We start from the raw sequence: 11,240 nt of genomic DNA on the forward strand, positions 1-11,240 counted from the left end.
CTTTTCAACGGTTTATAGATCATGTCTTACGCGGACTAGACTTTTGTTTCGCGTACCTCGACGACATTCTCATCGCCTCGAAAAATCACGAAGAGCACCGCAAACACCTCCGCATTCTCTTTGAGAGATTGCGACAGTATGGCGTTACAATCAATCCCGCCAAGTGCCAGTTCGGTAAATCCTCCGTCACCTTTTTGGGATACCTCATTGATGAAAAAGGATCCCGCCCACTACCTGAACGTGTAGAAGCTATCCAAAACTATACCCAGCCGCAAACAATATCTGAACTTCGTCGGTTCTTAGGCATCCTGAACTTTTACCGACGATTCTGTAAGGGCGCAGCTCACCTACAAGCCCCGTTACATGAATTCATTCGCGGCGCCAAACGCAAGGATAAACGTCCTGTGCCATGGACGCCTGAATCGGTAGAAGCATTTAATAAATGCAAGCAACTCTTAGCTGATGCCACTCTACTCGCACATCCGCGCGAAGGAGCCGACCTCGCCCTCACCACCGACGCGTCAGACGTCGCAATGGGCGCAACATTAGAACAGAAGAGAGACGGAATCTGGGAACCCCTCGGATTCTTTTCACGCAAGTTCTCTGAACCACAGAAGAAATACAGCGTCTACGACAGGGAGCTTACCGCAGCTTACCAGGCAATCAAATATTTCAGACCATGGATTGAAGGACGTAACTTAATTCTGAAAACGGATCATAAACCACTCACTTTTGCTTTCCAGCAACGATCCGCAAAAGCCTCTCCGCGCCAATGGAGACAGCTCGATCTTATCGGTCAATTTACTACGACCATCCTCTACATCAAAGGAGCAAACAACAACGTCGCAGACGCTCTGTCCCGCCTCAATTCCGTGGATCTACCTACAATAACTAGTACGCAGGAGATCGCCAACGCTCAAGAGGAAGACGAAGAATTACAGACTCTCCTCAGATCCGACTCCGCGTTGAAACTAAAAAGACTAAGAGTCGACGACTCGGAAGATGTTATCTACTGTGACGTTTCAACATCTGAAATCCGTCCGTACATCCCCAAATCGCTCAGACGCCGCATATTCGACGTGGTGCACAATTGTTCACATCCAAGCGGACGCGCCACTAAGAAGCACATACAAAAACGTTTCGTATGGCCCAGCATGGCCAAAGATGTCACCGATTGGGCCCGTACCTGTTTAGCGTGTCAACGCAGTAAGATCTCCAGACATGTACACTCTGAGGTCCAACATATCCCCGTGCCCTTAGCACGCTTCAGACATGTTCATGTCGACATCATCGGACCACTTGCAACTTCAGAAGGATACAACTACTGTCTCATGATGATTGACCGCTACTCCAGATGGCCAGAGGCTGTTCCCTTAAAAACCATTTCAACGGACGAAGTCGTCAGCGCTTTTTGGTCCACTTGGATTGCACGATACGGAGCACCTCGAACCATCACCTCCGACAGAGGCAGCCAATTTGAATCTGCAATGTTTGATTCCTTTACCAAGCTTTTAGGCTGTTTCAGGTCCCGTACCACGGCGTACCACCCCGCTTCTAATGGAATTATTGAACGCTGGCACCGTTCCCTGAAAGCAGCTTTAATGTGCCATAATGGCAAACAATGGACCAAACTATTGCCAACCGTTTTACTGGGTTTACGGACCAGCATCAAAGAGGATATCAACGCTTCAGCTGCAGAAATGCTTTACGGAGAAAACCTTACACTCCCCGGCGAATTCTTTTTGGACTTAGATGTTCCTACAGACCCCGCCTGTTTCGTACATCATCTACGAGAACATTTACAAACGGTTCGTCCAAAACCCACAACTCATCATCATGAAAAGAAAGCTTTTCTGTTTAAGGATTTAGCACGTGCAGCCACGTATTCATTAGAGTCGACAGTAACAGGAAACCGCTCCAAGCTCCTTACGAGGGCCCTTATCAGGTCCTGGAGCGTGATGACAAGGTTTTCAAGGTCTCAGTCAAGGGGCAGCCCACTACTGTGTCTATAGACAGAATTAAACCGGCCCATTTCGAGAATGACGCTTTGCAAACCCCAGCGACACTCGATCAGCCTCAGGACGCACAGGGAAACCTCCAGGATGCAGCAACACCTGGTCCAAGTGCACCTAGAGCCTATCAAGGACCTAAGGCCAAGAAGAAGATCGTCACCTTCACTCTACCCGCTCAGTCACTAGGGGGAGGGTAGTGTGGCAACGCTAGCCACGCTATTGGCCGAAAGTTCTGACCAATCGGTTTTACATCCTCAGCCGCGCGCTGCGCATGGTCATGGTGCCGAAGCGTTTAGGAACGCTTGAGTTAGCTCTCTCTTGTTTTTCTGATCGTTCTGACTTACGTCCTGGCTGTACGCAGTAACTGAAGATTGTATTATTATTTAAAATATATTAACGTTGTGTGAAGTACGAAGTTGGATCATTCCTTCGACCCCCACACTAGGGAAACCGGCGCGCGCGGGCGCGCGCGGGCCCAACGTCACATGTGCCTATGTCGCCATTGCCGCCTGGTATGTATATAACGTCACGGCCGGATCTGGGGGCTCGACTCGCGAGCCAATCACGTTCGACGTCTCTTCCCCGGCGGCACTGGCGGCAGGCGGCAGGCGATACCGGCGATACGTCATATGACGTCATACGTTCAACGGTCGCCGCCCGATGCCAATTTCGAACCTCTGCATGCAGCCAGCACGTGTGGAGGGGATAGCTCGGCCGACTTCGGACGATTGGAAGAGCGCAGACATACATATCTGCCGTCTCTTTCTTCCCCGAGCGGCTCGAGCTGTAGCTATAGCTAACGCCAGCCGCGAGAATACGTTACCGACGTATCATCTCTTCAGATGATAATACCATATTATGAGATACATATTAATGATGATAATACAGATGATAATAAAATATCCCTTCTCATCCTAGGCGCGGGACACTATCGTGTCTCTTAATTATTGTACAAAAAGCATAAAGTTAATTAAAATTAAAAAAATTGTTAGTAAAATATATTAATTAAATAAATTAGTAAAATTGTAATTTATTCTGTAAATAAAATATAAATTAAGTAAAGAAATAAACAGAAAAAGCGTAAATAATTGAAATCCACTCTTGGCCAATATGTACGCGTTTTTTATAAAAAAACATTATTAATTTAGTTATTAATTTAGAAAATAAATTATTATTAACATAATAAAAAAAGTAAAATTAAATTAAATTTATATTATTTGTTTTGGAAAAATTATTTTGATTGTATAATTGTTACTTTGCTAATGTATAATAAATACATGTAATAACGTAAAAGGAAAAATTATTTTTGCAACAATATGATACATTTTATGGTATATTTTTGTCCTAAATAAATGGGCAACGTACATATTGTTGCTCAACGGAAACCGCGAGAAGGTGGTGGTCTCTTCCGTCAAGAGGAAATGTAAAAATTGTTTTACTTTAATATTAAAGAAAACAATTTTTTACATTTCCTGCAAGTGCAGATAGGAGAGAGAGAGAGAGAGAGAGAGAGAGAGAGAGAGAGAGAGAGAGAGAGAGAGAGAGAGAGAGAGAGAGAGAGAGAGAGAGAGAGAGAGAGAGAGAGAGAATAGAAGATAGAAAGCAGGTAGAAAGGATTGGTATAAAATAGATATAAAAGGATAGAGAAGAATATAAAGGATAAACATAGAAAAAGATAAGACATTAAAAGAGTATTAGTTTTAAGGTCACTTTACACAATTTACAATTCACGACAGAATTTGTGACAAAATTGTATGTACAATATAAAAAAAACATTTAAAAAATTAAAAGTAAATGTAACACACACACACACACACACACACACACACACACACACACACACACACACACACACACACACACACACACACACACACACACACACACACACACACACACACACACACACACACACACACACACACACACACACACACACACACACACACACACACACACACACACACATATATATATATATATATATGCATAGATATATTTATAACTCATTAAATGTTCTCTATATTACACACTACATAATATTACAAATAGAATTATGTAATTCTTCTGTCGTGAATTATAGATTGACTAAAGTGGCCTTTACACACTAGAAATACCAATAATTTTTTACTATTTTGATTTTTAAAACTAATATTCCATTGATTATGTTAAAGACCCAATAAATAGAATAATTTTTTTCATTATAATATAAAGAATTCTATTTTTACTATAAAAAGGAGAATATTAAATTTAAAAATAGAAACTAATTATTGGTATTTCTAGTGTGAAATCGAAAAAAAGTGAACATGCTTTACTTAATATAATATTTAAAATAATATATTTATAGTAAAAGTATTTCTGAAAACATCTGAACTATTATGACAACTGCAGCCAATTTTCGAATTTAACACAAGAAGTATGTTATAATAAAATATATATAAATAACTTCTTTCATAATTTTTTATATAGTAGGCATAAAATAGGGAATGGTTTTCGACTTTGTCTAGGAAAATATTCTATTTAAAGAATGTCTAGTTAATTCTATTTAAGAGTACAATTTTGTGAGCAAAATAATGTAAAGCAATTAAAAAAACCATTGTAAAGGACAAAACTTTCATTTTTGCCCTTTTTAATATCCTGAAAAACTAATATGAAATACATACAATACGTCCATACATTCAATGTGCGTCAAGTATCTCGTCAAATAATAGTTTGTCCTCCTTATCAATGACTATTTTTTATAATTTTTTTATTAATTACATTGTGTAAAATATATTGTAATAAATATTTATGTTGTAATACATTACATTTTTATTGCAAAAACTTATTGCAATTATTTAATAATGTATTTTCTTTTTCCTTTAAATACACATTTATAAATTTTTCTATATTCATCATTTTCACATTTTCTACATTTTTTTTATCCACATACTAAAGCAATTTTAAAGATAACTTTATATTTTATTGATTTTTTAATTTTTGTAAGAAAGAAGTACCATTTGATCAGATTTTGTACATGTATATGTATCTGCATTTGCATATTAATATCTTGCATCCACTGTTACTCAGTCTTGAATTGACTGAATCCATTCTTGTGCAACATCCAATGATGATCAAGCGTTGGTTCATACTTTTTCAAATTGAGAATAAAGACTAAATTCTCTTCAAAATACAATTTCTTGAAATGCACAAAAATTCTTGAAATGCACAAAAATTCTTGAAATGCCATAGATGAAGAGCACAAATTGTTTTCTTCTTCTTCTTCAGTTCTGTCACTCCGGAGTAAGCAGAGTAAAGCGTGCAAATAACCCACAACTCTCGGCACTATTATTTATTTAATTGCTTTACATTATTTTGCTCACAAAATTGTACTCTTAAATAGAATTAACTAGACATTCTTTAAATAGAATATTTTCCTAGACAAAGTCGAAAACCATTCCCTATTTTATGCCTACTATATAAAAAATTATGAAAGAAGTTATTTATATATATTTTATTATAACATACTTCTTGTGTTAAATTCGAAAATTGGCTGCAGTTGTCATAATAGTTCAGATGTTTTCAGAAATACTTTTACTATAAATATATTATTTTAAATATTATATTAAGTAAAGCATGTTCACTTTTTTTCGATTTCACACTAGAAATACCAATAATTAGTTTCTATTTTTAAATTTAATATTCTCCTTTTTATAGTAAAAATAGAATTCTTTATTATAATGAAAAAAATTATTCTATTTATTGGGTCTTTAACATAATCAATGGAATATTAGTTTTAAAAATCAAAATAGTAAAAAATTATTGGTATTTCTAGTGTGTAAAGGCCACTTTAGTCAATCTATAATTCACGACAGAAGAATTACATAATTCTATTTGTAATATTATGTATTGTGTAATATAGAGAACATTTAATGAGTTATAAATATATCTATGCATATATATATATATATATATGTGTGTGTGTGTGTGTGTGTGTGTGTGTGTGTGTGTGTGTGTGTGTGTGTGTGTGTGTGTGTGTGTGTGTGTGTGTGTGTGTGTGTGTGTGTGTGTGTGTGTGTGTGTGTGTGTGTGTGTGTGTGTGTGTGTGTGTGTGTGTGTGTGTGTGTGTGTGTGTTACATTTACTTTTAATTTTTTAAATGTTTTTTTTTATATTGTGTACATACAATTTTGTCACAAATTCTGTCGTGAATTGTAAATTGTGTAAAGTGACCTTAAAACTAATACTCTTTTAATGTCTTATCTTTTTCTATGTTTATCCTTTATATTCTTCTCTATCCTTTTATATCTATTTTATACCAATCCTTTCTACCTGCTTTCTATCTTCTATTCTTTCTCTCTCTCTCTCTCTCTCTCTCTCTCTCTCTCTCTCTCTCTCTCTCTCTCTCTCTCTCTCTCTCTCTCTCTATCTCTCTCCTCTCTCTCCTCTCTCTCATCCTCTCTCTCTCTATCTGCATCTCTCTCTCTCTCTCTCTCTCTCTCTCCTATCTGCACTTGCAGGAAATGTAAAAAATTGTTTTCTTTAATATTAAAGTAAAACAATTTTTACATTTCCTCTTGACGGAAGAGACCACCACCTTCTCGCGGTTTCCGTTGAGCAACAATATGTACGTTGCCCATTTATTTAGGACAAAAATATACCATAAAATGTATCATATTGTTGCAAAAATAATTTTTCCTTTTACGTTATTACATGTATTTATTATACATTAGCAAAGTAACAATTAAACAATCAAAATAATTTTTCCAAAACAAATAATATAAATTTAATTTAATTTTACTTTTCTTATTATGTTAATAATAATTTATTTTCTAAATTAATAACTAAATTAATAATGTTTTTTTATAAAAAACGCGTACATATTGGCCAAGAGTGGATTTCAATTATTTACGTTTGTTCTGTTTATTTCTTTACTTAATTTATATTTTATTTACAGAATAAATTACAATTTTACTAATTTATTTAATTAATAAATTTTACTAACAATTTTTTTAATTTTAATTAACTTTATGCTTTTTGTACAATAATTAAGAGACACGATAGTGTCCCGCGCCTAGGATGAGAAGGGATATTTTATTATCATCTGTATTATCATCATTAATATGTATCTCATAATATGGTATTATCATCTGAAGAGATGATACGTCGGTAACGTATTCTCGCGGCTGGCGTTAGCTATAGCTAACCGGAAATAAGTTGGCGCTGCAAGTTCATATTTTTTAATTTACTATAGCTCAAACGATTGCTCCCTAATTGCTCCCTCAGAATCGACGATTGCTCCCCTTTTAAGATTATTATTTTTTGAGATATTTAATAAAAACGAAAAATTTCTAATTTTTATTGAAAAACATATTTATAATAACTCTATGCAACTTTATAGGGCATAGAACGATTGCTCTTTCATTGCTCCTTATTGATCCATCATAATTTTAATGATTTATTGCATTTTTATTGAAAAAATAACAAATTAATCATTTCAGTATCGGCCGCCTATTGTAACTATGGCTCGGCAGCGCATGCGCATGCTACCATAACTATGCGCACGCGCATGCTACCATAACTATGCGCACGCGCGATGGTATCTGTTAGAGCTTTTACGGATACCATAGCGCATGCGCGTATGGCTTCTGCTTTCTGCTCATGGCTCCTGCAATTTTATGTGCTTCCATCTTAACTATTTCTTGCTTCGCTCTATTGGGATTTTTAATCGCTCCATTCGTATAATTAATTTTGTATGATATTTTAGCAGAGAACTGTTTATTTTCTTGGAAAAATACATTTCTCACAGTCTTCTGCAAGTATATCCAACATAAAACGATTGCTCCTTAATTGCCCATCTGTCAGCATTGTGCATAAGGCATTCAAAACAGACGGAACGGATCGACGGAAATCTAGTAAATTTTGTCTTCCGCGCTTCCGCGTTTCCGCGTTTCCGCGCTCCATGTAATGGCACCCTGAGCCCTTATTGACGTTAGGCTTAGTTTCCACGCGTCGCGTCATCTGTCGTTAAAGCCTCTTGCACAATGCCAGGCAACGGGCAATAGGAACAGGGCATAGAAATTAGAAATCATGTATAAATGCAAAATAAACAGTGACAATCAATAGACACAGAATTTCAGTCACGTTGGAAATTCTGTGCCTATTGCCTGTTGCCAACCAATCATAGCATTCGAACTTTTTAGGTTGTAATTAACAATTTTTTTAGTTATTTCCTGTTCCTATTGCCTGTTGTCTGGCATTGTGGAAGGGGCTTAACCAATCTAAACAACCCATTACAAATAATGTAATAAACTAAGATGTTTTGATTGGTCGCGTTAGGCCCGGTCTACAATGGATGTCGGAAGTCGGAGTCGTAAGAAATTGACCAATCACAATCTATTATTCTCCTTGCGGTCGAAAAATAATGAATGGTCAATTGATCGGTCAATTTCTTACGACTCCGACTTCCGACATCCATTGTAGACCGGGCCTTATCCGTCGCGACCAATCAATACATCCCATTTTGATCCCGTCACAAGTAATGTAATAAAATAGGATGTGTTGATTGGCTAACTTGTGATGACGCGACGCGTGACGCGCTCAGTGAAAACTCGGCCTTAGTGCCCATCTACAATGACTACAATAGGTGTTTTAAGCTCTAAGGGTGCCTCCCCATGCAAGACGGAATCGCGGAAAACGGAATCTCGGAATCATTCTGATTGGTTAATCTCATAAGGCTATTGGTTAGCCTCATGGGACTAACCAATCAGAATGATTCCGAGATTTCGTTTTCCGCGATTCCGTCTTGCATGGGGAGGCACCCTAAGCCTTAAGAAATTGTTTAATCACAATTGAATTTAAGGAGAATAAATTGACTGTGATTGGTCAATTTCTTAGGGCTTAGGGCTTAAAACACCCTATTGTAAATGGGCACTTAAGCCTTGTGTCCACATTGTTAGAACTGCGTCCGAGTTTTGGTTTAAGCCAATCAACTTGCAGCTCTTACAGAAAAGCAGCAGTTTCATTGGCTTAAACCGAAACCGAACGCAGTTCTAGCATCGTGGACCAAGGTTTTAAGCTATATCCACACAAACTTGCATGAGCCCATAAACATAAGCATAAAAGAATTGATTGGTCTATATGTATGTGCATAATGAAATAGATTAATCCGTTTTTTTTTATGCTTACGTATTATGCGTTATGCAAAAGTCTGTGTTTCTCGCTTTAAGGCCATTGCACGTAACAAAGTTTTAATTTTAATCGTAAGGCCGTAAGAAAATAAGACCAATCACACTCAATTATTCTTCAAGCGCGAGGAGAATAATCGACTGTGATTGGTCTATTAATTGTTTACAGCCTTACGATGATGACTAAAACTTTGTTACGTGCAAAGGCCTTTAAGAACGTTGCGGACGTTAAGTGAAACGCACTCATAAAAAATTTTGATTGGTTGATACCGTTCAGGCGTAAACATAATGCAAAACACAAAGCTATAAATTTTCAACCTATCGGAAGCCGTGTATCAATGCATTCTGTTCCTATTCCCTATTTCTATTGCTTGTATTGTGATGCGCCCCTAACAGTTCAATATTATTGATATATGAAATTGATTAACATAAGTAATTTATTAACACAGAATAGACGAACAGAAAAATAGTGCTAAGGAACGGTGATGAAGCTTCATTTAACATTCTATACATATGTTAATATTAAACCGTTCCCTGTCCTCTATTTTTTTTATTGCGCAGCTCTTTACGCGTTGTTTGTTGCCGTCCTTGAACAGGATCAGACATGTTTTAACACGTTACGCGCGTGTCCTTTGTCTGGACCATATTTTGGAGTTTCTATTTTTCCTTATAGAGAGACTGCTGCACACACTATATAACAATCTCATTCTCTAAACAAAAAAGAAAATCTGGCAGGATAGACTAAAGTGTTAAGGCTTTCACACATAAAATTCTTTAACAATGTAAAGCATACGCTTAAGATATCAATCTCATTCGAGTTTGTAATCTACGGATTACACAATACTCGATTGGAATTGGTCATGACGCGACGCGCGACGCGTATAGTGGAAACGCAGCATAATAGAGCGTAGAGTTAAGCCCCTTGCACAATGCCAGGCAACAGGCAATAAGAACACAAAATAACAAAAAAATCGTTAATTACAACCTAAAAAGTTCGAATGTTATGATTGATTGGCAACAGGCAATAGGCACAGAATTTCCAACGTGACGGAAACTCTGTGTCTATTGCCTGTGTCACTGTTTATTATTCTGCATTTATACATGATTTCTAATTTCTATGCCCTGTTCCTATTGCCCGTTGCCTGGCATTGTGCAAGAAGCTTTAACGACAGATGACGCGACGCGTGGAAACTAAGCCTAACGTCAATAAGGGCTCATGCACAATGCTGACAGATGGGCAATTAAGGAGCAATCGTTTTATGTTGGATATACTTGCAGAAGACTGTGAGAAATGTATTTTTCCAAGAAAATAAACAGTTCTCTGCTAAAATATCATACAAAATTAATTATACGAATGGAGCGATTAAAAATCCCAATAGAGCGAAGCAAGAAATAGTTAAGATGGAAGCACATAAAATTGCAGGAGCCATGAGCAGAAAGCAGAAGCCATACGCGCATGCGCTATGGTATCCGTAAAAGCTCTAACAGATACCATCGCGCGTGCGCATAGTTATGGTAGCATGCGCGTGCGCATAGTTATGGTAGCATGCGCATGCGCTGCCGAGCCATAGTTACAATAGGCGGCCGATACTGAAATGATTAATTTGTTATTTTTTCAATAAAAATGCAATAAATCATTAAAATTATGATGGATCAATAAGGAGCAATGAAAGAGCAATCGTTCTATGCCCTATAAAGTTGCATAGAGTTATTATAAATATGTTTTTCAATAAAAATTAGAAATTTTTCGTTTTTATTAAATATCTCAAAAAATAATAATCTTAAAAGGGGAGCAATCGTCGATTCTAAGGGAGCAATTAGGGAGCAATCGTTTGAGCTATAGTAAATTAAAAAATATGAACTTGCAGCGCCAACTTATTTCCGGTCTATAGCTACAGCTCGAGCCGCTCGGGGAAGAAAGAGACGGCAGATATGTATGTCTGCGCTCTTCCAATCGTCCGAAGTCGGCCGAGCTATCCCCTCCACACGTGCTGGCTGCATGCAGAGGTTCGAAATTGGCATCTCTTCGCCGGTCGCCGGTCGGTCGGTCCGAGCGTTGCGAG

The sequence above is a fragment of the Temnothorax americanus genome, unplaced genomic scaffold, assembly GCF_048541705.1.
Source record: "Temnothorax americanus isolate GAGA-0224 unplaced genomic scaffold, ASM4854170v1 Scaffold85, whole genome shotgun sequence".
NCBI lineage: Eukaryota > Metazoa > Arthropoda > Insecta > Hymenoptera > Formicidae > Temnothorax > Temnothorax americanus.